Source organism: Anas platyrhynchos, chromosome 1 (assembly GCF_047663525.1).
Source record: "Anas platyrhynchos isolate ZD024472 breed Pekin duck chromosome 1, IASCAAS_PekinDuck_T2T, whole genome shotgun sequence".
Lineage (NCBI taxonomy): Eukaryota > Metazoa > Chordata > Aves > Anseriformes > Anatidae > Anas > Anas platyrhynchos.
Genome location: NC_092587.1, coordinates 205,263,640 through 205,290,555, shown reverse-complemented (window position 1 = coordinate 205,290,555; position 26,916 = coordinate 205,263,640). Strand labels below are relative to the sequence as shown.

The 26,916-nt window shown below is 45.6% G+C and overlaps 1 protein-coding gene across 4 annotated transcripts in view; it reads left to right on the top strand.

The window, feature by feature from the left end:
* GDPD5 (glycerophosphodiester phosphodiesterase domain containing 5) overlaps nt 1-26,916 on the top strand; it is a 155,612-nt gene that overhangs the window by 70,418 nt on the left and 58,278 nt on the right. The gene's annotated exons all lie outside the window — the stretch shown is intronic.

The window sequence follows — 26,916 nt, the reverse complement described above, 5'->3', positions numbered from 1 at the left end:
GTCTGAACGAGAGATTTTATTGCATTTGTCTGCTGCCATCAGGGTTTGCTGCTCCTTCAGCAAGAAGGGAGTGATAAATGGGGCAATGCAAAATGAAACCTGCCTTGATGCTGTTGTATTATGCTTTGGCGTGTTTTATCTGTGCTTGGTAAATGTGGCACTGCTGTGCGATGAGCAGACCCCAGCACTTATATTATAGCCACGCTGGTTGACTTTTTTCCTCTATGTTCAGTCCTTGAGAGGTAAAAATAAAATAAAGTAAAATAAATTTTGCAAGGAAAACTTCTGTCCTCTCTCCAGATGGATGCTGGCTTTGGATACTCAGCTGCTGCTGAAGCTTGTGACTTCATTTGGTTCCCCTCTGGCAGTGCATTGAACCCGTTTAAATCTCTTACAGGCAAAAATAAGTAAATCCCTTCCATATGTCAAGTATTAGAAAAATACATGATTTCTTTGACTTGCACAAAGCGTCCCGTTGTCTGGCAGATAGAGAAACAAGTGCACCCTTGTTTCTGGGAAGCAGAGCTGTAACCTCACGCTGGTAAATCTGACATGTCACTGTCCACTGTTTCAGACGGTCTCTGTTCACGTTAACTTGGCATGTGGAAGCTGGGCAGGGCTCTGATCTTATCGATTTTTCCCCTTAAAAGAGAGAGACTTCAGTTTTCTCTGCTCTAAATCTCTTATTATAGTCTTTCAGGTCACTGGGTTGCCCCCAAAGATGGGGGAGAAAGCGTTTTGTGTGTTAGCTTGCTCAATGGCTTTTGTTAGCAGATATGTCTTTGCCCTCTGGATCCCCCATCGCATGGGATTAATAAGTCTGTGTATTGATGGGGCAGTGTCTCCTCAAGCAAAGTGCTAGCTTGTAGATCTTGCCAACTGGGTCAGACCAAAGGTCATTGTACACGGCATCCTGTCTCTGCGAGGGTCCGATGATTGATGCTGGGGAGAGGCAGGAGATCATCCTGGTTGTGCTCCCTTCTCTCTCTTGGCTTTTGGCAAGCACTTTTTGGATGCAAAACCATAAAACATTGTTCCATAAAAAAATGTAGCATTGCTCCATGAAGCTGCTTGTGCTCATCTGGAGTCACCTTGTGCCACCAGCTTGCTCCAGAAATATCGTAACTAGAAAATGCCTTGTGGTCTGAAAAATGATCATTGAGGACTTCCTGGGAATTCAGGAGCTGGCTTGTATCTGAATTGGGGTCTTCTTTGGAAGATCTCTTCCTGCTCGTAGTGCTTACAATGGGGGACGCTGCCCAGTGATGAATACACGGAATGAGACATGAACCTTGGGGTCTCTGGGCATCAACTCTTCCAGTGTGCTGGCTGGTCAATTTGGCCAAGAGGAAGATGAAAAGGAGATAAGCTGGGCCTTGGGTGGGAAGGGGAGGAATGAATGGAGGTGGCAAAGTGCAGATAGAGCCTCAGCAAGAGCGTTAGGAGATGCTGGCCAAGGGGCTGCAGCCTGTGCACTTGGTAAGCCCTTTTTCTAGTGTTTTCACCCCAGTAGAGGAGGTCCACATGTCAGGGACCCCTTGATCTCCTCCATGGATGATGGTCTACTAGTAAGTTCCCTGTAATGATGGAAGCAGACCAGTGCAGTTGGTGGGAGGATGTCCCTTTTTTAGGGGGACATGAGGGTGCAGAGGTGATAGGGAACAAGATGTTGGATTGAGCTTTTGGTCTGACCCAGGATGAGCTGGGGAAAAGCTCTCTACTGCCAGGAAGATTATCCTTGTTCTCTTGTTCATCCCACTTTAAAAATAAATATAGAGAGGCTGCAACTTGCCTGGCACCCTTGTTTTATGAGGATTAAGAGCAGCCTGAGGGACAGATCCAGCTGAGCTTGGCTGCCTTCAAAAAAAACTGATTAAAACACACCTGGAGATCCACGGACCTCAGAAATAAAACACCCAGAATACAGCAAGAGAAGGATTGAAATTTATACGTGGGTGATGAGAAATTCACTTGGCTAATGTGTGTCAAGACAAGAAAGTTTTCCAATGGCCAGGTTATTTGAGCTAATGAATGACAAAAGGAAAAAGGAGGTGAAGTAACTACAGGCTGCCCATCAGCCTTGCTCCAGGTAGTCCATAGCATGAGTTTTGGTAGCGGAGGCATGGGAAGCTGGCAAAAAGAAGCCAAATTATAGGGTTGTACCTCTGATAGGAAGGTGAGTTCTGGTGGGAAGTCTTCCTTTCCTTCGTGGCTCTTCCTCACCCAGCCCTTCTTGTTCCTTGCAGCACTCTTTAGCTAAACAAAAAGGGCTGAATTTTGTGCTGAAGAGGTTGAGTTACTTTTGTGGCTGCTGTCCTGAAGCAGTGAAACTTGTAAAACCTCAAGACAAGGCCTGGGGAAGAGGAAAGCAAGTAGAAAGACAAGTAAATAAAACAGAGGTGAGGAGGGATGTGCGTCTGATCCAGTAGTTGGCTGCGCTTTTTGATTTTAATTACCTGATGTCTATCAACTCACCTGGGAAGTGAACAGAAAAAACATTTCCAATTGAAAGTATCTGGTGTGTGTGTGGGGGGGACGTTTTCTAATGAGATTATTCTGGATGGGCGCACTATTGCCTTAGAGTAATAAAATGGCATTAGGGTAATTTCTGAGCATATTTCCTTTGAACACCGGAGAATTTTATGCGTGGTTGGAGCAGGAACCCCCTTAGGTATACAGGCTTTTCCACATACCTGTTAATCTAAGATATTGTTCTGCTGCTCTGAGCCCTTCTCAGGCTGAGCTTATTTGTGGGAGTAGAAATAAATTCAGGGTCATGTACTTTTGCTGGAGTTGTCTTGATTCTCTGTAAAGACTTTTTTTTTTCTATATAGTTTAGTTCTGCTCAGGGTTGCCATGCTAAATACCAGCTTTGCAATATTTTTATTTAGGAAGCATGTGTTTTATTGGGTCTGAAATGAGTAAAACACTTTTTCTTCCCACTTCCAGTTCATCTATGGCTTGGTCGGGTTGCTTCGCGTCTTGGTTGCTCAGAAGCATGAGCTGGGCACCCAAAATGCTCACCCAAATCACTGCAGTTTGTTCATGTCTGACCCAGAGCCAAGCTGCAAGCTGTTCGTGAATCATTTTGTTTTCTGAGACAGCCAGCGTTGGTAGAGAACATTAGGCTGTGGGTGCTGTAATGCGTGAACTAGGGGAAATAAAACCCAAGTGTTTATTTCATGAAGAGCTTTCCCAATTGATGGAGCTTTTGGATCTGGATGCTTTTTCTATTTATTTTTTTTTCTTCTATTGCTCAGCAGTAAATCCATATCTGCCTTTAAAGGAGTAACATGCTGATATTCTACAGCTTGTCTACATTTTTATTTTTATTTTTTTTCTGGGTGGCACAAGCTGCTGCTGCTTTCATCCCAGCTCCTTAGGGATGCCATAGCAGGCCTGGTGTGATGCAGCTGTTTTGGTGGAAGATGTGATGAGATTTCTGCCCTGGTGGCAGAGGTGGATGCCAGGGCACGATCAGCACAGACACCAGAAGGAGGTGTCTGAGTGTTTATGGGTCTGGTTTTGATGGAAATGCTGGTCAATAATTGTGACAGCTTGGATGATGCAGGAGGATTTGGTAGCTGAATATTTCCCAGGAGGCTGGTAGTGTAAATACGTCCAGAAGAAGAGAGACAAGAGCTGTCTGCCTGCCTGGGTCCTCTTTGCAATGTTTGGCACAAAAAAAAAATCACCAAAGGGCACTGTTTCTCCACAATCTAGCAGGTGATGTGGGGAGCTTGGCTCCTCCAGGATTGACCAGCCCATTTTGCTATTGGAGTAAAAATTTCCCTCAAAACAAAAACGAACAAACTTGGTTATTCTATTTTTTGATTATTATTATTGTTATTATTTTTTTAAATCTGCATTACTGACTCTGGAATATAAGCCTAAGTCTCAACAATATCCCTTTAAAACTTCCAGCCAAGCTGGGAAATAGTCATTTTTTTTTCCTTCCCCATCTTCCCTGGCTGGCTGGGATGGGGTTTTGAGTAACTCCCCGCTCTGTAATTCAGTGGGTATTCTCACTGGGTTTAATGTCATCAGCTCTAGCGTTGGCTCCTCTGCAGCAGCCTGTCACTGTTTCCATGATAAACTGCAATGTTTATGGGTGGCAGATAAGTCTGTGAAATACATCCTTTGTGTATGCATAAGTCTCCAAGCAGAGATCTGAGAGGAATTTTATACATTCAGTTATTTAAGTCAGAGCCAGAGGAAAAAGTTACCTGTTTCATATGTGCTTGTCTTGTATTATTATTTCAATAAGAGTTATAAATGATTTTTCTGTGTTTTCTTTGACTTGGACTGCTTGTGATTGTGGTGTACGGAAATTTGTTTGAGAGAAAGTATTTCTGAAGTTATGGGTAGTTTTCACCAGCACTTGTTGAAAAGTTGGATTGCCAGCACTTCCAGTTTTATTTCTGGCCTTGTGATGAGAGATTTTTGTGATGGGGACAGCCAGAGCTCTGCAAACGTATTAAATCAAATGGGAGGTGGCCTGGCACTTGTAAGAAGGCAGCTGAGAAAATGAAGTAAAAATAGTTCTCCTGCCCACCCTGGGCTAAAGTGACAGCAAAACACCATTAAAGCAACGTGCGCTCTTAGGGCAGCGTCCTCCTGTGGTTTCATTGGGATGAACCTGGAGGGATAGCTGGAAAATGAATTTCTTTGGGACAGATGACACACTCAGCTCAAAGCCGTCCCCGTAAATAGTTACTCAGAGCATTGGGTAACATCCTAAAATTGGCCAACCTCACAGCCCGGGTCTCTGCTCCCAGCCAGGCGTCTGGAAGGGTTTTGTATGGGAGAGGTGTAGACAGTCTTTCAGCCCTTGTCCAGAAACTGCAATTTATGAACCCAGCAATGTTCAGACACCGCAAAGTAAAGCATCTCTTGTGTAAATAAGTGCCTGCTGTTGCTGTGCAGCCGTTCCACGACTGGGGAGACAACTGGGGAAAGGGTGGATGTTTGTCTGCCTGAGCTGGCGTTCTCCCAAGCAATTCCCTCCCTACAGCTTAATGACAGCTAGAGCACCCAGCTGGGCTTTCATATGAATGAGGACAACGGCCTTCTCTCCTCTAGCAATATCACCTTTTGATATATAAGGAAATGTTACATGAGAGGATGTCCTAGATAAAGTGCTTACCAGTCAGCCTCTGGCCATGCTTACGGGTTTTAATTGAGTTCAGTGGGAATAACCACTGGGTAGATTGATGTGTAGGACCAACACTTGCTTTCACAGGTTTTATGTCTGCAACAATTCTTAATTAAGGAGAAAACGGGTGATCTCGAGGTGTTTTTTCCTCTTTTTTTTTTTTCTTCTTCAAAGTCCTTTTACTGTTGTACTTCCAACCTAAAGCACATCTTTTGTGGTGCCGTACAGGGGCACGTCCCAGGTGGATGCACCCTCTCCTATGGGAGGCAGGAGGTGGCTGTGCAGCATAACTTGTAGAGACCATTGTAGGAGGTGTAGCCTGGGCCATTTAGCTCAGCTCTGCAATTATGTGGCCCCTTTTATGAATAGGGTCATGGGTGTGAAGGGATGCCAACTGCCACCAATGCATGAAGTGATGGCACAGCAGGTGGGGCAGGGAGTGCTTTGCCTTCACCCTCCATTTTTAGGCTGTAGGTACAGGTGATGCAATGGATTTATCCTGATTTCATCCCACCAAGGTTTGATCTGGGTATAGGATAACACCCTCATGATCATCAGCCCATATTCTGTCATTGTTGTTGGGTAATGTTAACCAAAACATATGCGTTTGGTTATTTCTTTCCACCTAAATTCTGCATTTGACTTTCTGATGTGCTTTGAGACCTGTCTGTGTGCCTGGTGTTTTGCAGTGTACGCTCTCCAGGCTGTTGCATGATCAAAATCTTGCTCCTCTGATAGAGCCTGGTCATATCAGTGCTCCTTGAATAGCAACCACGTTGCCCCAGCCTCTCCCCAGTGTGTTACAAACACACAGAAAAATCATTATCTGCATTGTCTGATGGAGCCTGAGGTGAGGGACCAGCTGATTTTACAGTCGATCTATTAATATGAAATGCAAACTCATTTGGCTCTCCAGTTTTCCGAAATCAATGTTTTCTTTGAGGTTGTGTTGGGCTCCCTCAGGCCAGCAGAGCTAGTGGCCGAGCTGGAGAGAGAGGTGCCACTCAACTCAAACATCTCCAATGCCTGGATGTGTCTGAGCTGGTTATCTTTCAGAAAATAAATGACTGATGTGAAACAAAACCACCTGGGAGTCTTTTTTTTTTTTACCAGGCTTGTTCCTGCGTGGGGAAAGCAAAGCACTACTGGGAGCTGCTGCTCTTCGTTGTTCCCTTTGCTCTGGCTTTTTGGCTACATTAAAATAAAGAATGGTGCATTTGCTTTGATGCTTATCGCTAGCTCTTCCGCTGGTTTGCCAAGAACATCCCCATCCCAGACTGCAAGGTGTTTCCTCAGGCCCTATTGCCAAATCACCACGAGCTGCTAATTCCTGGGGGCACAGGGAGCTGCTTGCTTCGTGCACGGCTTTTCTGAGCGAGCCCTGGAGTATGATGGCAGAGCCGAGCGTTATGCTAATAAACCATGATTCAGTGCATTTCATTGTGTTCTGTTGTGTGAAGACTGAAACTCACTGAATGAAAAAAATGTGCTTGTTCCTAAGGTATTTTTTTTGTCATCTTATCTTTCTAAGCAGATTGGACTGTGCTTCTTGCCTTAATATTCTGTATTTCTTTTCCTGTGTTTTTTGTCTGTTTCTTTTTATAATGATAATAAAAGCCCTGAATGATAGATCTGGTGGGGAGCTGGTGAATTAAATACAGGCTCGGGATCTGGCCTTTTTATTGCCAGTCATTCTGTCTTTGGCTTTCAAGGTGGCAATTTAATCTTCCTTCCTCATCTGCTAATGGGGGAGGGCTGATCTGATATCGAGGAAACGGCATTTAACGCTTTACCATATCTATCTCCAGAGTGGTGAAAGTGCTGGAGGCATGATGATGTTGAAGTTCATACCACTGTTTGGGGAATGGATGTTGCATTGGCCAAAAAGACGTGCTTTTGCCCGTGTTTAGGGGATGTGACTTGAAGTTGAGAGTGGCTGTGGGCGATGCCACCCACGATGAGGTTTGGAAATAAGGGAGGAATGGAAATAAGGTAGGAACGCATGTAATGCATCTAAGCCTTAGTAGGCAGCACGTATCGATTTATCTGCTTTTCTAGCATTTTAAGTAGAATCTGTTATGTTGGATATTTGCATATATCCAAGTTTATTAGGATTCTTTCAGTCTCCTCCTGTGGAGTGTGGCCAAAGAACTGGCAGAACCCTTTTCCTCCTGAGATCTTGTAATGGAAGTGCTTAACACCTGCCTGGCACATGTGGAGTGTCTACAGGTGGATTTGGAGTGGCAGAAAGTCTACAAACACTTCCTTATGGGGCATGGTGTCCTAAAGGGCTGTGAAATCTGCAGGAGCAGTTCTCCAGGCCTGATCTCTTCATCCTGAAACCAAATCTCCCCTGGGGAAATGGAGTGGCTGAACGTTTCTGCACTCAGGTGAGGGAATCAGCAGATGAACTTCTCCACACAGTAGCCAGGATAAATTATTTAAAGTTATTCCTTTCTCTGTTTCCTAGAAACTTCTGCAAGTTTTAAGAAAGCACTTTTTCCTGCTCTAGGAAATAAAGATTTTTCTGTGCTGGTCTTGTTGCTTAAAAGCAGACCTGCGGGGAGCACCTCAGCAATTACTGCTGGGGAAGAACGAAGAAGCGACCGTCTCTTTCCCCCCCTTTTTTTTTTTCCCCCTCCTCTTTCACTTTGTTCAAAGCTTAAGTGTTTTTTCTAGCCTGGCTTTGCAGGAAATGCATTTAGGGGGGTTATGAGGGGATGGGGCCAGGTTCTGCTCAGGATGCCCAGAAGGGGGCTGGGGGCTCCTCCTTGGGAATCTCCAGCAGCTGCCTGGACGTGGGGCTGGGCCCCCTGCTTGTGGTGGCCCTGCTGGAGCAGGGCTGGCTCCAGATGATCTCCAGAGTCCCCTGCCAGCCTCAAACTTTGTGTGGAAAGGAGAGGGACTGGGAATCTTGCTTGGGGGCGAGGTGTTTTTGTGCATGTGCTTGGTCTGGGGCTCTGGGTGGTGGATGCTCGCTGGAGGCAAAGGCACCTTGTGACTCCATCATGAATCCGCACCAGCCTTGGGGAACATGATGCTCTTATTCTGTTCCTCATCTCTTTGGCAAAATGCAAGTCCTCCAGTCTAAATTACAGAGTCCCTGATTGCAGGAGCCTGTCCTCATTACCATTTCAATTGCCAATCTGTGGCAGTTGTCTGCCTGATACAACAGGGCCTGGAAGGGAGGCTCTGGCTGAGGCTCCCTGCAGTCATCTTGGTTCAAATATTCTTTTTGCTGAGTGTTTTTAACCAATTCTGCACCCAGTTGCCATGTTTTTGCTTAAATTTTGACTCCTTGTCTTCTAGCTCTTTGTTCCAACAAGTTGGAAGGGCATTTTTTTGAATCTTGGACCACTACTAAAGGGATCAGTGTGTTGATGGCAAGAGGGAATTCTCATCTATGCCAACACAGGACACATTTTTAGTCCCCATCTGCATCAACCTGTAGGGATGCTTCAAGGCACTGAGTCAACTGGAGCTAAACCATTACGTTTTGCAACAGGGTTAAGGTCTAGAAAAGTTCTCCGCCCCCTCTGTCTAGGTGTGATTCATGAGATAATTCACTGCCTGTGCTCCTGGGTTGTCTTCCTTATCAATTATCACTTGTTCTCCAGCCTGTCATTACCAGCTGCTGGAAGTGCTGCTGCCGGCGTGGATAATGTGAGCTGCTGGAGCCGGGCGCACTGGCTGCCCAAGGGAATGCAATTTGCCTCCGTGGCTGCTGGCAGCAGTGATGGATGGGTTCACCTCGAGTCAGATGCTCCTGCCTCGAAACGATGCTGAGCAAGCACAAAACCTGATGGACGGTTACACCCTGTCAGCAGGCGATGGGGTGATGTGGTTTGCAGCAACCCCAAGGGCTGCTGGAGCGAGTTGCTGGTTGCTTTTGCATTGACCTTTTGCTTCTGTGCTGCGTGTAGGATGCTCTTGGACCCATTTTGTTTTCAGGACCAGCAGCAGAACCTGACTCACACCCGTTCTGTTTATTGAGGGCACTGAGGCATCTGTGGAGATGAAGACCTCTCTTCTTTTCCTCCCTTCACTCCCTCTAACTAGTCTGCAAATGAGAATACTCATCTTACCCTTACCATGCTGTCCTTGGAGCAGATTGCTTTATCTTCTGGCAACCTTTGCTTTGTAAACGACTCCCAGCGGCAGCACTGGATGTTGTACCGGAGGGAAATTTTGGAAGCAACTGCTGGTGTTTGCACATAAACTGGTTTATGAGAGGTTAGCAGTAAAGCTGCTCTATGAGAGGTCAGCACTCAACTTCTTATTAGTCCAGTGCCTCTGTGGCTTGGAAACAAGTAAAATCTGATATTTTAAACACTTGCAACCAATGCTTGAAGCTATTAGGGAGCTAGAAGAGGCTGGAATGACTGCTGAAGCCCCCATTATAATCATTAAAACTGATTGAAGTGTTTCGCCAAGGTGCCTTGTAATGCTGCGTGTAAGTGCTTAATGTAGCAAGCAGAAAGCAGTGATGTGCTGTAATGGTTTTTTGAAGCAGCTTCTGGACTTTCCTCCTCCAGGAATCTGCGGTGAAGCTGGGAAGGTGAACGTGGTCCAGGGACAAAGGTCTCCCAGGCCTGGGGGTGATGCCCAGTGGTGTCCTCTGGAGGGATGGCCATGGATAAGGGCAGAGTTCATGCTGGGAACAACCCCTTAGAGGTCTCCACAGGATCTGAGGTCAGAAAAAATAACAGGAGGAAAAGAAAAGGCCTCAACTTGACCACTTCTGCAATACACCACCAAGACAGGCTTGTTTAGCAATTTAACGTTGCCGTAAATGAACTCTTTTCTTTGGCAGTAAAATTACATGTTTTGCTTTCTGGTTTTAATTTAGATAGTGCACACCTTCTCCTTTCATTCCCTGCTCTGTTTGTTTTTCTGTATTTTTTTAATATATATTTTTTTGCTTGTGGTGTCCCCTCCTCTGCCAAGGAAACAGCCAAAATCTCTCTCCCAGGAGCTGCCGTGCGAAGTAACATCAGACTGTTTAAAGGCAAACTCTTTTAAAGTCAGATATCTGTTTTTCACTACTGCTTGCTGAGGACAATGAGTTCTTGTACTCTTGTTCCTGATGGTGCTGATTTTACGACATCAGACAGATTGTTTTTCCCCTGCTTTGAGATCCATAAAGAAAAGAACTAGGTGGCATTCAGGCACTTCTCAGAAACAGGCAGAATGTGTTCCTGCTGCCAGGAAATGTTGTTAATATTTTTTTTACTTAAAGTGTGTGAGCAAATTCTTCAGGAGCAACCTGCCCCAATATCACTGGGCAGTGGGTGTTGAAATTGGATGGAAGCTCCTGGTGGAAAGAGGAAAAAAAAATAAATTCAGGCTGTTATTTCTTCTGTGTATGTTTGTGTCCTCCTCTGGAGCAAATTAAAACCCACCTGAGCTCTGCAGCTCTGGTTTCTTCTCTGCTGATCTGCAGCGCCCCGTGTATCTGCTTCTTTTTCATAGTGAAGGGAAGTGATGATAACAGCATAAAAACATGTCAAAGGCCAGAGGAGAGATGAGATCTAGCAAATACAGCTCACAGGGTGCAAGTGCACTGAAGTGATGAGTATAATACAGTGTTGGACTCTCATATGTATATTTGGCATCCTTTATTCTTGCACAAACGAAGCTGTGGGGAATGGATATTATGGTTTTCCTTGCTCCATTGCACAAAGTACAGGGGCTGGCTTTGGCCAGGTGTACGCTTGCCAGGGAGCTAGGGGTCAGGGGGAGCGGTGCCAAATTGGGGCTGTCTCGTCACCCTGGGTCAGTGACGAGCCCAGCTGCTGTGTGATAGTGAATGTTGCCACCCACGTCACTTCCCAGCCCATCTGTGCAGCTGCTGTTTGTGCCCATGTTTAATTATAGCTGCAGTAGCTAAAGGTGCGAGCATCCCTCCTTGTGATGCCGCCCCCCAAAACAACACCCACAAAGGAATTTCCTCTTTTTCCTCCTCCTGAACATGTGGCTGTCATTTGAGAAGAGCTCTTGCTTGCCACGCAGGCGACCCATGAGACTGAATCAATTCATTGCTGTGCTCAGTGTCTCATGTCACCCGCCATCTGATCTGGCGTGCTCAGATGGCTGCACTGGCTAAAAGAGCCTTGGAGGTTTAGGGGTGGATGGGGGAGCTAGGTCCGTGTGCTGAAATGCTTGTATGGGGAATATAAAGCCTGTAGAAACAGGGCTGACCACCTGGCAGACTGGGGAGTATCAAGTTAATTTTGCAAACATTATTTAGACCCTTGAAAATCACCTTTTCTTCATGCTGGAAGGCAAGAGACTATAGAGGCAGTGACAAAACTGTAGATTTAAGGAAAGCTTTGAAAAGAAGATGGGTTTGGGATCAGGAAAGGTCTCTAGACATGGAGCTGAAGGCAAACTTCTGCAAGTGACAGTCTTCAAAACTGTGACCCTCCTGTAGGTAGAAAAACCCTTAGAGGTGCAAGACAAACTGATACATTAAATGCCATCCTGATATGTCTAGAAAGTCAGTTTCTAGGTGAGAAAAAGATGTCCTTTAGGAAAGATGGGAATGATGATGCTCTGTGTAATGGAGGCCCTGATCTTAGCTGGTTCCTCTGAGCTTTCCTTCTATGAGCAGTTTGTGGTTCAGGCTGGTTTAAAGGCTGCTAGGAGGGTTTCAGAAGGTTTGTCAGGTCTGGGACTGACTGCAGTATGTATAGTCTTTCATACCCTATGGCTGTTCATGAGCACATACAGAGGAATTGTAGTGTGTTACCTGTTTCTGGGGTGTCTGAATGTGTGCCGTTACCCAGGGAGGAGGCTGGAGCCAAATGCCTGGATGAAGAGCCCAGTTCTGGTTTCATGGGAGAGAAGAGGATTGCACAATGACCACCTACCTCCCTGGAGCTAGCTGGGAATCCTTCTTCTCCTTCATATTCATCTCCTTTTTAAAGGAAGAAGGTTGTTTGCATATTTTTTTTTGTTTTAGTTTTTAGAGAGCTCTGGAGCCCCAGGAATGTAGTTCTCAGGGTTGGATAGTGCTGCAAAACCAACTCTGAAAATGTTCTGGGTTGTTTATTTAACCTAAAGCTGCTTGCTGTGAAGGTGATGACGACTCTGCAATCACGTGTGCAGGAAGAAAGCTGAATTACTTCACTGGCCTGTCAAATATAGCAGCATTTGATTCAGACTTGGGGTTGAAAGGGCAGGACCAGAGAATCACAGAAATGTTTAGGTTGGAAGGGACCTTAAAGCCCATTTAATTTAACCCCCTGCCATGGTCAGGGCCCCGAGTCCTCCCCCAGCCTGGCCTTGGGCACTGCCAGGGCTGGGGCACCCCCAGCTCCTCTGGGCAGCCTGGGCCAGGCCCTCAGCGCCCTCAGAGGGCAAAATTTCTTCCCAGTTTCTTCCTGAAGCCTCCCCCCTGCCAGGCTCCAGCCTCTGCCCCTCGTCCTGGCCCCCCAGCCCTGACCAAGAGTCCCTCCCCAGCTTCCCTGCCCCCCTGCAGGCCCTGGCAGCTGTCCCTGGGGCCTTCTCTTCCCCAGGCCCACCACCCCCAGCTCTCTGAGCCTGGCCCCACAGCAGAGCTGCTCCAGCCCCTGAGCTCTGTAAACCCTCAGCTCTTGTCTTTAGCTCCTGTTCTGCCACAGCTCTTGTTCATGAAGGGGGTGGACCTGCTGCTTTTCAGCAGCACCTTGCCAATCAACAAGCACTCAACATGTGCTTTTATCATTGCATCCAACCTGCCTCCATCCTAGCCCTGAGGGGTTGGGTCTAGAGACTGCTTTTATTCTCCTATTCCTTTCTCCCTCTTTCTTTACCACGCTTCTATTTTTCTGTAGTCTCTGCTTTGTGGGACAGTATGAATGAGGTGTTGGCCTCTAAATGGTGTAGGACCTCTCTTCAGGTTTTCTCGTCTGATGGGAGCCATGCCTTTTGGAATTGATGCTTATCTGCCCTTTGCTAGCTCTGACCATTCCTGCTTTCTGCATGTCTCTAAAGGTGCTGTATCCTGTATCACCCATGGTGTGCACAAGATCTGATCTTCCAAGGCCTGTGAGAAACACTTGGAGTAAAAAAATATTCTAGATAAAAGGTTCCCAACCAACACCTTTTACCCTTACAGATTCATGCAGGCAAAAATCTAAAAAAAAAAAAAAAAAAAAATAATAAACAAATAGTGTTTGCTTCTTTTTGTGTACCATCTCATTCCGAAAAAGCACTACTAAGTTCTGCATTGTGATTGGATTTTCAGTATCTTAGCATAACAGTTTTGGGTTAGAAAAGAGCATCTCTAGAAACATGAATGCATCCACGTGTATTGTGTGTAAGGACAAGGTCCTGGTGTTTTGGCATTTTTTGGCTTTTGCACATAGATGTTTCTCCCTTTCCTGATGCTGTCTCAGCTGGTGTTGCTATTAAGTGATTTTACTGCTCCCTCCAGACCTTGCCTTTCTGCCCTTTGGGTATCACAGATGCAAGCTACAAAGGGTGTGGGGGCAGGATTTTGGTCATGCATGGTCTGTCTTCTCTATTAACCTCTCAACGGAAAAGACACTCATAGTTGTTTTTTTCAAATGAGTAGAGCAGTGGTGAATGAATTCAGCTCTTCTCAAACTCCAGCTCTAAGATCAATGGGCTGAAGAGAAGGAAGAGTGAGATTGGAAGCAGGGGAATATAACTTCCTCACCTTGGCATGGCACAAGATTGCATGGTTTTCAAAGACTAGTGCAGAAATCAATTTCTGATACTGCAAGGGCATCGGGGCACTCTAAAAATCTTTCCTTCCTCCAGTTCAGTGGCAAACCCTGGTGTACATCCTGCCTTGATGATGGGTCAAATTGGGATGGTTCAGACATCAGAGAGGTACCAAGATACTTGCAAAACTGGGACTGTCCCCAGATAAAAGGAGAACCCTTTATTTGTCATCATGCACTTAATGCTGCAGCTGGAGGATGGATGACCAGCCTGCTGGAGCACTTCGATTAAGGGGCACTTAAAATAATGAGGCTGCCTTCTAAGGACATTAAAGACTTGCATAGAACAATTTAAGCATTTCCCATCTGACCAAGACCAAAATCCTTTCTATTTTTGTGTCAGGATCGTGGTAGTTTAACAAATGCATTAAGGCAGCTGTGGTAAAAGCACCTGGAACTGCAAATCACTATACTGCATTTTAATAGCAAAGTGTTTGGTTTTATTCAGTCATGGGGTCAAAACTCAGTGGATTAGCTAAAGGCAAGAAATGGCTTGCAAGCATTTTAACTTGCATGTAGCTTCCTGTATTTTGTCTACCTCCCCTCAGGTCTTGGGTAGAGTAGGAAAATTTAGCTAAAAATAATAAGAAATAATAAAATAGTTGGCTTTAGAGGGGAGCGACAGTGGAGGTTTAGTTAACAATTCATAATGACAGATTAGCTATCTTTTTGTTGCCTTTGTTATACTTTCATTGCGTTTTGATTATCTTGTGCAATAGTGAATCACTCTGGCAACTCTGGAAAAGTGAAATAATTGTTTGTCTCTTGACTTCAGAGAAAAGAAAACAAGGAATTTTTGAATTGCTTTGCATAGAGTTGAGAGGATGAACTGGTGCCATCCTCCTGGAGATGTGATAGAGAGAAGGGTCAACCTCTCCCAAAACTGAGAGCTCACTCTTTTCTGGGTGGCCAGAGACCAATTAAAAGCAGGAAAGGATTAGTAAATGGAGAAAAACTAAATATGTAGACATGCTCGGGGGAAAAGATCATTGAGCAAATGTAGATGCAAAATGAAACTGCAAAGTTTTGGACCATTGACTTGCTTATGGGAATATGATGAAATGCTCTTTTTCACAGAATCAGAAAACACACAAAAAGGTTTTGAGCTTAGTAATTCATGCATCAACTTCTTGAGCTTTGTTTAAACACTTTTGCCTATGATTATAGCGCTGGCTTGAAATAGGATTATGGTTTATTTTTCTTGGCATCTCAAAATTTTGCTTAAGGAGGACTTTATTATTAAGCCATGTTTACTCTGTAAGGACACTAACACCAATGATGAAAGCTTGTGAAATAATTCATGTGCTTCCTGTGTGTTTGGCTACTGCTTTATATTTATTATAGCTTTCTACAGTAGATTTGCTTTCATATAATTTGGGGGAGGAGGGTTACGTACATATGAACCTAATTATTTTAAATAGTGGTGAAGGAATCCTCCATCGCGGTGTCATTCCTGTCTGCAAAATTGCAGCTATTCATCCTCCTCGGGGTCCTGTTGCGGTAAAATTCCAGATGTCAGTGTTTGCAGGGTTTTAAAAATGATTTTAATTTTCTCAGAGGTCTAGAGAGCGTGTCAGGATTGATCTGCTGTCTGTGAATAGAGACTTCACCTCTGCGGGCTCTAAGCTTGAAAGACAACTTCAGGGCCACTGTGCGTCTTTTTGATAAGCTTTGGGAATATTGCAAACCAAATTATCCAGATCATTCTTGTTTTGAGAATGTTACTTCTGCTTAGAACCTGAGAAGGCTCGTGGGAGGATGAAATAGGTTGGGTTATCTTGATGCAAGGACTTGTCTGTGCCTACGAAGTCTATCTATCGCAGTAATCTCAGACCCAAACAAGTGTAGGCATCCTGTGAGGGCTTGATGCAAGAAGCACATTTTTTTGTGAGCTCTCATACAGGATCGTGCCTTAAAGCAACAAAGAGGTGTCTGAGTCGTAGACTCGTGAAATATTCAAGGCTTGGCCTTTTGTTTCCCTGTTTCTGAACTGCAGGTAGGGGCAAAAGTAAAACAGATACGCCCCAGATCTGCTTGGTTGCACTCTTGTGTGAACTTAATAGTTGCAGATCCTCTGGAAGAACTTTCCTTGTGTCGTTTTTTAGGGAAAATGGGACAGATTTCTGTGAACCTGTTATATGAATTTATCTCCCCTCCCTTGGGCTGATGGAGTTTTTTCTTGGTCCCAAAGCTAGGACTGATCTGCTTACTGTGCTCTTTAAAGAATACAGATTTTTGGTCTCTGTGGCAGGGGCTGAATCCTTGCAAGCCCTCAGCATGCACAGTTCTCCCTGTTTGTAGGTGGGGAGGAAGTGCAAAAGGTTCAGGCTGTGTTTTGGGAGGCTTGCTGGGCTTCCTCACTGCCAGCACTGCCTTCCTCTTGGCTGTCGAGGAGCATTTCTTCAGTGGCTGAAGGCAGGCGTGATGTCCTTTCTCACACATGAAACAGAGAAAGAGGAAAAATCCCCTGCAGAAAGCAGGGAGAGTTCACATCTAGGGCTTGTGCGTGGTCCAAGCAAAACATCATGAAGGTATTGCTCCAGGCCAGCCTGCCCTGCTGGAGATCAGAGCCCAATGTTTTCCCTTGCATTGCTCCACGTATGGGATGGTCAATACGGGAGTTTCCAAGATACTTTTATTAGTTATTGGCTGCTATTCAAACCCTGATGCAGACCCGTTGATTCCTTCAGCCTTTCTGTGACTCTCATCCGATGATGTTTCGTCCTTGGAAAAGGCTGAACTGTTTTCCTTGAATACGTTACATTAAATTGCAGTCACAGAGTACAAAATGGGGTGAGAGTAGGCACACAGGGTGGGAAATGAGACAAAGTGAATTTTGGGGGGGCTTGTAAAGTCACTGGGCTGCTGGAGGATGGAGAGCTGGGTTGTGGGCCGAGCAAACAGTAAATCCTTTTCCCATGTCTGCTCTGTCTTTGTAAGACAAATAAAGCTGTGTCTCTGCCTCCCACTTTTTGGGGGTGGGTTTTTAGATTCAAGGGATCCCTCTAGCTGTTAGTTACTTTTTATTTCCCCCTCTTAAATCTATTTTCTAGCATGGATGCTTCCAAGGACTTTCCTTTTCTTACAGTAGGAGATGTGGAAGGAGAAATGGAAACCACACACCTGCATGAATGTCTGAGGGTCTTGGTGTATGCTTGCCCAATCCTAGAGAAGAAAAGGATAGAAACTGCTTGTCTCTCCCTTCCACACAACTTTTCTGGCTCGATAGACATCTCAGAGGCACTCACTCTAACCAAACAAACCCTCTGCACCTTCCAGAACCTATTCTTGCTGGTCTGCCCCATTGGGACAGGCTTGCTCCTTCACAGAACCCAATAAAAGCAGAATTTCCTAAGGCAAAATGCTTTCTCCTGATTTAACTAGATCATCTTCAGCTGCGCTGTAACAAGGGAAGTTAATGTGTTTCATGAAATCTGGCCACACTCCTGCTGTTTGGAGGAGTTTCTTCTCCTGCCTTCTGCATCACCCAGCCAAATGGGCTGGTGGAGATCCGTATCCTCAAATCTCAGCCTGAGCTGTCTCTGCTTCCTGATTTATCATTGTAGTGGACTTTTTTCCTCCAATTTCTGTGTATCTCCCCACATAGATACATAAATGTTCTCATTAGTGGGGTATTTCCTTAGCTTTTAGGGGAAGATGCTTTGCTCTTGGAGAAATTTCCATGCTGCAGAATAAAAGAAGGGAGGTGCCATATATCACTCCTCCTGACATTATGATAATTATGCTCCCAAAGCAGATTTTTAATTTGTGCCCTTCCAGGATTGACCATAACTTATAATCCAATAAACCTATATATTGTTGCTCAAGGCAGGCAGGGATGTCGTATCGAGCCAAACCTAATAATTTAGAAGCTCTTTAGGAAGCTCAATAACATCTATAATGCAATTGCTTTTATGGGCTGGTTTATCCCATTTGGCAGTACCTAGTTTTTCCAGCATGCTGCTATGTTCTAAATTTATTGCTACAACCCACGAATGGCTTGCCTAATTTATCTCAATTGGGGAAATGAGGCTGCCCGTGTGGTGAGAGGATGGGCCCCTAAAACCTCTCTGTGCTGAGAAGAGGAGGCTCGCTTAAATGGGATGCTTAAATGGGAACTTGTTTCTGGGAAGCACCTTTGTGGAAGAAGCTCCTGGGGATTTTTGGTGACGTGAGAGACATAAGGCAAGAGTCTGCATGCTCCATGGGGACTGTGGTCAAAGCTTTTGGTCACCCCGACGGCGTAGCTCTAAGAGCAGCTGAAAGCCTGGAGGTGGTCAAGGTGTTTTGTTGGCCATCCAGCTCAGTCCTGATGTCTGCGTTATGCGTGAGGAATAAAGCCCTCGAATGGCCTTAAATTAAAGGAAAATGGGACTGGTTTGGCTGAATATTGTTGAATGAAGGAGTGAATCTTGCTCTAAAGTTGTGTCCTGTTGCTTTCAAAGCTGATTGGGGATGTTTAGCCCTTGCAAACAAGCTTTGTTTGGGGTACCACATGATCACCAAGTGGTTTGGGTTGGAAGAGACCTTGTAGGCCACCTAATTCCACCCCCAGCCCCACCCAGCATGGCCTTGGGCACTACCAGGCCTGGGGCACCCCCAGCTCCTCTAGACAGCCTGGGATGGTTTATTTTCTTTTTCTTTTTTTTTTTTTTTTTTTATTCTTTTTTTTGAGCAAGTGTTTAGCTACTCTAACCTAGGAAATCTCCCAGGCAGTGGTTGTTTGAGGTGTACACATAGATTCTGTTGAAAAAGTAAAGCTCAAAGACTCGAAAGAAAGCTGTGCTGGTGATACTGAGCCTCTCCCAGTCCACACAAGGAGCACTCCACCTCACAGGGAAGACTTCAGGTGGTAGCGTAGCAAGATGCTTGGCTCTACTCCACCACTACAAGCAAGAAAATGCAAGAAATCCCCTTATATTTCACCACATCAAGCCCTGTGACAAAGCAGTGAAGATGTTTTTCTTTCACAACTGATTTGTGTATGCTGTTTATTACAATTATCACATGCATAAAGCATTTGTTGTGTGACACAGGACCTAAACTTTTGATAAGATGGAGAATTATTTTTCTGAAATACCTGCTAGCAGAAAACTCTTGCTTCATACCTTGTCTCCAAGCCATCGTGCGACTCTGACACACTTATTTTATATTCTGTCTTGCCCGACCCCAGGCAGCTACCGCATCTCTCTTGCTGTTTTCTGCATCCACATCTGCTGCATGAGGTGGCAGCAGCATGCTAATAGCTCGCTTTTGCAGATGGCCTTGAGCACGTTGAGAGGAGAATTGGCCACAGTAATAAACCTACCAGTTCCCTTGAAGTCTGAATCTTGGAGACCTTCCAACATAGTGCTGTGGATGTGTGAGGAGAAAACTTTGCTCTGTCTCATGAGCAGAACACAAATTTCTGGACCTGCAAGAGTTATCCAAGGTGTCAGGGTGAGCATCCATAAGGAAGAAGCCCTGGGCACCACCTTCCCAGTTGCTGGATAAATAAATACTTTCTGCAAAGAGTTGGCATTGAGCAGAGCCATCGCTAATGCCAAACTGCTCTTATTATTCTGTTCTTATAATTGAATGAACCCCTGAGCTTTGGGCTGAGTGGTGAGTGAATTTGGTTCATAGCTTCCCATTCACACTACCGATGCCTATGGGTATTTCCAAATGGAGAAGGATATTTCCATTCCCCTATTGCTTGTTCCAGGTATGGATGTGTCGAGCCAGAGCAAATTATTGGGCTTTAAGATGAACCCAAGTACGTGGTGTGAATAATCTGCTCTTATTTAATCTGCTCTATGGGTGACTTGGCTAAAGTGGATGTCTTAACTCCTGTCTCTGGCAGCAGTTCTCTTGCTGGAAATACCAACATCCACATGCAATTCTCCCGTGGCTTCCTAATTTGAGGCTGGGGGGTCATGTTCCACCTTTTTCCTGTCTCTCACCTCCTGCAAGCTCAACTGTAAATTACTTTGGGCTGCGGTTACAGCCTGCTTCCAGGCTGCTGCCATGTGATTTATGAACACTTTTTTTCTTTCTTTTTTTTCTTTTCCTTTTTTTTCTGGCATGGTACAGTCGTTGCATTAGGCAGGTCTTTTGTGGGGGTCCTGGGCTGGGGAAATCAGCCTCGATGTTGTTTCTTAATGGATTAAGAGTCATCAGCGAAGCTTTGCTCATCAAACATTCATGCTCTTCTTGTTGGTGGAAAAAACACTTCTGATGCCAGGCAGGAACTGGCTCCATCCTTTTATCCCCTCAGTCCTTTGTGATACTCCCAGGGCTACTGGCCACAGCCAGCAAATGCTTTGGGAAATGCCCGCCTGTAATTCGAGGTAGTAATTGGAAATTCAGCTGTCTTTCAGGTGCGGGTGGATGGTGCTGGCAATTGCTGAACTTCTGAGCATCTAATGGAGATCATTTGGGGCTAGGATGTCAGGGGAGATGATGGAGGAGCCTTTACTTGAATAATTCAGGCAGAGTCTGAATGGAGGAGACTGGCGGGGAGTAATCCTGCACCTGCTGGGCTGGGGATAGGAGGAGTTACTGGAAATCACAGCCCGTGTGCATGTGATTTCTGGACAGCAGAGCCCAGTGAGGACCTGGGGTTTGTGGCTCACCTTGCTTGTGAACAAAGCTCACAGTTCAAGTTCTTTTCTTTGCCCTGAGTTTCCTAATGAAACGCAAGCAATTCTGTATTAAATGCACCGGGAAAACGCAAAAGATTGTGTCCCTTAGGGAGTTCAGCTCATGCACTTGGTGCGTGAATTGCTTTAGAGCGATCGCTTTTCATTTTATTTGTCTCTTCCAATAGATGCAGCATGCTTGGCACTGCAGTAAGTCCAAGGACAGTCTCCTCTTGAGCCTGTGGACTTGAGCAGCGGCACACCTCCTGCCTCTGAGCATCCTTGCCTATTTTTGGATGGGAAGGAACAAAGAGTCCTTCTGCGCCTCTGTGAGCTACCTGTGATAGTTTCTTAGCGGGTTGAAGGTGTTAATAACCTGACTGATGAAGAGTGATTTTTATCGTGTGCATTTAAAAAAAAAAAAAAAAGAAAACAACAACAAAACAAACTAGAAATATGGCTTTGCACGTTCTATATTTAAAGGTCCCATCAGTGCTAGTGAAATGGGAGTAGAGGTGCTGTAGGTAATTGGGATAATCCAGATTTTTTTGTCACTGGAAGTGTTTGGATGTGCTTCCTGCAGGCAGACAGTTGACAGCCTTCTATTTGGTGGGTTTGCAATTCAGGCTTTTCTTTTCCATTGTCCCATGCATTGTGTAGGCAACATCTCAGCTGCATTGTTGGTAGGAGCAGTAAGCAGAGCATAACCGAGGTGTTATGGACCCGGCGTGCCTGGAGAAATTTGGAGCTGTGGCTCCCAGACACACCAAAGAGCTCAGGGCCCAAAAAAAAAAAACAAAAAACAAAACAAAACAAAACAAAAAAAAAACAACAACAAAACAGCTAACAAATAAAAGTAGAACTGCTGCACGCCATCCATTCCCGTCAAATGTCTAGCTCAACAAGTTAATCTTCTACTTAATGATTTTGATGTCAAAGCCCACGGAGATGACTGATGCCTTTTCAGTGACTGTGCAGATACCTTTCCTGCCATGGCTTTTATTGAACGAGCAATTACACTCTTGCACAGAGAGAGCTGGTTTGGAAAACTCCTTTTGGGGAGGTGCCGTTTTAATGTGAAATCCAATTTTTTTCCCTCTCAACTATGCATTTGTCTCTCCGTGCTACTCCTTCAAGCCCAAGATCTTTTTAAGGAGGAGAGTTGTTTCTGATAGCATTACAGTCGGCATCCCTACGAGCATCTTGACCTTCTGCCAAGGGTCTGCTCCGTTGTCTAACGAGGAACAAAGATTGAAGAGCTGCTTTTAAACTGTCTGAAGTAAAAAGCTGCCTGTAGCAACCTGCGTGCCCAAGCTGCCTGCTCAGCCTCTCTGCAAGGCTTTTACACCAGAGGAAAGTACCTTGGAGGGTGTCCATGTGTTGAGCTGTTAATTCCTGGATTGGCTTTGCCTCCTTGCTTCTCTCCTGCTGCTTCCACTGAAGTTCCTGTTAAGAAGATGCCTAGTGAATGCTTCTTTTGAATATTTTAATGCCAGAGTGGGAAGGATTGCTGGCTGCAAAGGCCTTAGGTGAGTTTTTATAACTCTAGATACTGAGTCCTGCTGTCCCTTGCCCTGGCAATTCACTATCTACACTTGTTGGGAATATCATCAGTCTGTCTTCAGGGTTACCTTGTGCCTTAGGGATCTTCACGCAGACCCTAACCTGCTGCAGATTAATCATGGTAAAAGCACCTGCCAGCACTGGATGCAGAATACCATGGGTATTTTGTGGGGCTGTGCTGGGATGGCTGGGCTCACATCCCCATGGTTCAGATTGTGGCCACATCTCTCTTGATGCCCAGTGAGAGACAAAATAAAGTAATACCAGATGTGAAACAGGCTGAAACTCGTCAGCCAATGGGGAAACAACTTTACCCGTGATAATTAACGGGAGGAATAATGCTAGTGACACGCCAGGCAGAGAAGTTGCCTGGTACAGCTGTCTATAAGATGAGAGACGATGCTCTTCCGAGCTCTGAGCTGCGGGGTGGGATGTTGCTGTGATCTCCTCCTCTTCCTTCCCCCCTGCTGTTCGCACAGCTTCGCGGGCTGGCTTCTCCTCCTGCATCTCTGATTCACAGCGAGGGGGGAGAACATCCCATAAAACTTGGTGCCTGCAGAGCCTTGTGGCTGTCTCTGCGTTGCACCCGTGCTCCTGTAGCTGCAAACCCAGCGGTTCCCCCCAAGGAGACCCATCCTGCGCTTACTGAGCCATTCGTCACGCCCTGGGGCTTACGGCATTTTTGGCTCCCCTCTAAAGGAGCCTGTTTTTATGCCAATAAAAGCAACTTTGTGAGCAGTTAATTACTTTAAAACTTGCGGAAGGTTGAGGATATGAGTAATGAATATATATATATATATATATTAGTCCTCTGGACATGGTAAATCTGCGGTGGCGCGGGGGAGAGCTCAAACTGGGCTGTTATTTATCACAGAGGGTGGATTGTGACTTGACCTATGTCAAGGAAAGGCATTCCTTTGCTCCATGAGAAAGCTCGTGAAGGATAGCTGAATGCAGGCTTTATACCTTGCTACAATGCAGCTTGTGCCTAATTCGGGGCTGGAGCAAATGACAGCCTTGGTCTCTTCCGCAGCGGGAGAGGAGCTCTGGGTGGTGGCATCTTTTGGGACGGTGTTGTTGATGCCGTGGGCAGTATGTGTGTCATGTTCTATTCTTGTACTCGGAAATATTTTTTATTAGCACGTGTCTGGGATGTGAAGCCAAAAGCCACGTTGTTTGTTGCCTACGAACTCCCAGGCTGATGCTTCGGGAAGTTTTTCCCTGCATGCTTCCCCTTGCTGTTTTCCCATGCACAGCGTGTGCTTGGTCCATCTATTTTGTGGCCAGTGCTTTATTTGCAGTGGCTTTATTTGCAACTCAGGAAATATCTATTTTGTGTTGAGCAAGGCATTTTTGTGAAAGCAGGTCGCTCCTGCAAGGTGTCCAGAGTCCTGTAGGAAAGCTGCAAGATTCGTGGCGTATTTCTGCAACCAGTCAATGCAGAGCCAGGAGAGAGCCTGAGCTTAGCTGTCTGGGTTATTTTCCGGGCGAGTTCTTTTAAACTTCCACCAAATGTTCTGTTCAGGCTAGCTTATTAGAGAACAGTGGAAAAATCAGGCTGGCTTTGGTGCTGCTTTGAGAAATCTCGAGTTCAGCAAGCTCCAGAAAGAGTGGCACTGCAGAGACTTGCTATTTCTGGAACGCCTTCCAGTGGAGGGATTGGAGTGCTCTAATCAATGAGCAGCTCTTGATGAGAGGGATAATTATTTCCATTTTTATGGAGTGGGAATATGAGAGAGATTAAAATGGCTTCTCTGAAATTGCAGATAATTCTATGGCAAGGAAATGAACCGAGCCTTCCCTCCAAGGATTGTCCTCCCAGTGTGCCTGGGCTGTCTCCATCTGACATCCCAGCAGAGATGTGAAATTTGCTCTGTTTTTGGGAGGTGAATCAGGAATGCCTCTCCTGTGTTACCTGGAGGCCCAGTACCTCATCTCCCTACATCCCCCGTCCCTTGCATGTCTTTGTGCTTTAGCTGCAGATGATTCTTTGGCTTCTTACTCAGCTAACTCCATGAGAAATTTCAGGATTTGAAGGGTTCGTGTGCTGGCTTGCCGCTGGAAAGCACCAGGACACCGAGCAGTTGTGATGCCTTTATTGACACGCGTAGAGCAATCGGGCTCTTGCTTAAAACAGGATGGAAACAACTTGCCTCTCGTGTCTGCAAGTAGGCTGCCTGCATTTCGGTCGTGGTAATGGGTACTGAAAGGAGATAGCTGCAGGGGAATCTCATGGCTCCCCTCTAGACACGTGTGGCAGAGCTGCTGTTATGTAATTTGGCTTTGCTACGCCAGAATTATGAACATCACAGAAAATGCCCAACTGCAACAACAGCGATGTGCGATTTGTCGGAGCCGCTGGAAAGCAGAAAAAGGGGCCTTGCGTAAGGCAGAGCCTCAGCTTCTCTGCAGGCTTTATTGGCCAATAATTTTTGCTTAACGTCATCAGCATTTCTGTGCCTTCCAGACAATGATTTGTGAATAATGCAGGCGTTTGGGTATCTACTGCTTTATAATTTTCCTTGCTGCTTCCTGAGCTGACCCACTGGGTGGGATGCCTGGACAGTCTGCCCTCAGATGCCTTTTTGAGCTGTCACTGCCTGTTACTTCTGATGTGGATGGGGACAGGAGAAATAGCATGTGGACAACTGTGTAGGGAAATGTTCTGGCCTGCCTTTTGGCACCGCTTTTGTTGATGCTCGTATTTTTAGCTTTTTCTTCCTGTATTTGTATGGGCATGGCCTTACCCGCACCAAAATGAGCAACGTGAGGCGAGTGGGGCTTTGGGGATGGCAGATATCACGTGTAGAGCATGTCATCTTGTGTGGAGGTGGGATGTGCTGGTCTCTGTCATTCCCAGGGCATCAATAGGATTTTCCCAGATGCAGAGTCGTAGCTGGGGTGTAATATAGAAGCCCTCTTGAATCACCACCACCAGGGTGAACTTGGTTATTCTGTGAACATCTGGTCCTGCTCTTTTGGCTTCTTCCAGCTCGAATATAAACCCTCTTCCAGTTTGAGGGGAGAGGTGGACTTCTCCTTGATGCCAAGAGTCACTCGTTGCCTCACCAGTGCAGGGTTTCAGCACTTAGTGGTGATGGTCTTGCCCACTGAGAGCAAAGAAACACGTGGTGTTTGTGCCCAGCATTGTGACAAAGTAGTATTCTGCAGCTGGGTTTTCAGGGATTTTCTGCAAAGAACAAGATGTGACAGAGGAAAGAAATTATCCAAGGAATAAGTTGACTGGCTGTTTGTTCTCCTTGTTGTATCCTTCACCCTTGAATCCACTTGACGTCTGTGTCAGGCTCTTTGGGTGAGAACTATTTGTTCTGAACCAGAGCATTTTACAACAGAATTCCTGTGAGCACTCCAGTAATGACAGTAATTCTCTTTAAATATGCATTCAGTATTCATTCTCTTCACTGTTGTTCCTAATGAAAGCCATACTTATTAAGCTCATAAACACCACCCAGGAAAGAGCTGGAGGCTTGTCAGAGCCTGGGATGAGACTGAGCTGGACAGAGCAGGCTGGGGCAGAAATAGGAGCAGCAAAGGCTAATGCAGAGCTTTATCCTCATGTAGGTGATTTGGCTCTATTGTCAGATAACTTGCATATATCTCCCTCCCCCTTTTTTTTTTTTTTTAGAAAAAAACATAATAAAAACTTATGTATATGTATTTTTATTCTGAAAACTCATTGCCCCAGGGTGTCAGTGCTTTAATTAAAGTGAACTGTAAGCTGAATGCAAGTCGACAACATCGTGTGTCTGGGAAAAAGACTAGCATGAGACTGGGATGCGATAGCAGGAGTTACATCCTCAGGAGACATCGAGGATGCAGTCCTCCTGCTGCTTGATGCTGATGAGACCTCAGCAGGGATGCTGTGCTCAGCAAGGTGCTCTGCTCCCGGCAAGGCTCCAACTTCCTCCACTTGGTCTGCAGGAGAGCAGTGGGATAATATATATATATATATATAAATATATATATATATATATATTTTTTTTTTTTTTTTTCAGATGAGCCTCATCAGTAGAGACAGAAAGACCTGGACCTATTTAGACTAGAAAAGAGCTGCCTTCCCATGGCCTTCAAGTATGCAATATATGTACCATTCCCTTTCTCTTTACAACATTATTAGCACCAGTAATAATTTTGCAGTGCACTGGAGTCCCCAGTACTTGAATCCATCCATCAGTGTGGTCAGAAGTACTGTGTGTCTCTAGTTATGTTGTCCAGGGTAGATGCACTAAGCTAAAAACCCAGAGGCAGGTGCTGTGAAGGTAGGGAACATGCTGCAGGGGGTAGATTGGCGAGCTCCTGATGCTCTGTCCTGTTCCCTCGTGAATCAGAGTCTCCCTAAGGAGTTCAGTTTACTGTGCTGAATGAAGGAGGGAGGATGTAATTGCAAGAGGCAGAGCTGGTCCAGGACGTTATTATTGCTGCTGAATGTCCCTTGGGGCCGCTAATAGCACCGTCTCCAGCTGTGCACCGTCTCTGCTCTGGTGTAGGAATTCCCATCACAGTGCCGTTGGGATTTGCCAGTGTTTTCTGTGTTGATCAGAGCTGCTGGGATCCCGTTAAACATTGTCTCTGTGCAATGAAATGCACCTAGAGAGAAAATGGTCTTCTCTAAAGGGGGCAGGGCACAGGGGGAAAGAAGGACACGCAGGTAGTGTCGTCCCTTTGTTTCAAAGAAGGGTGCCTGGGCAAGAAAAACAGCCCAGTTGCTCCTTAGCTTTGCAAAGGTGCAAGCTCTGAATTAGTAGTCCTGCCTGGCTACCCTTTCTGGTTGTGTTTTTGGAAGCTGGGAGCAGCGGCGTTTTGCGAAGTGTGATAATGTTATTTT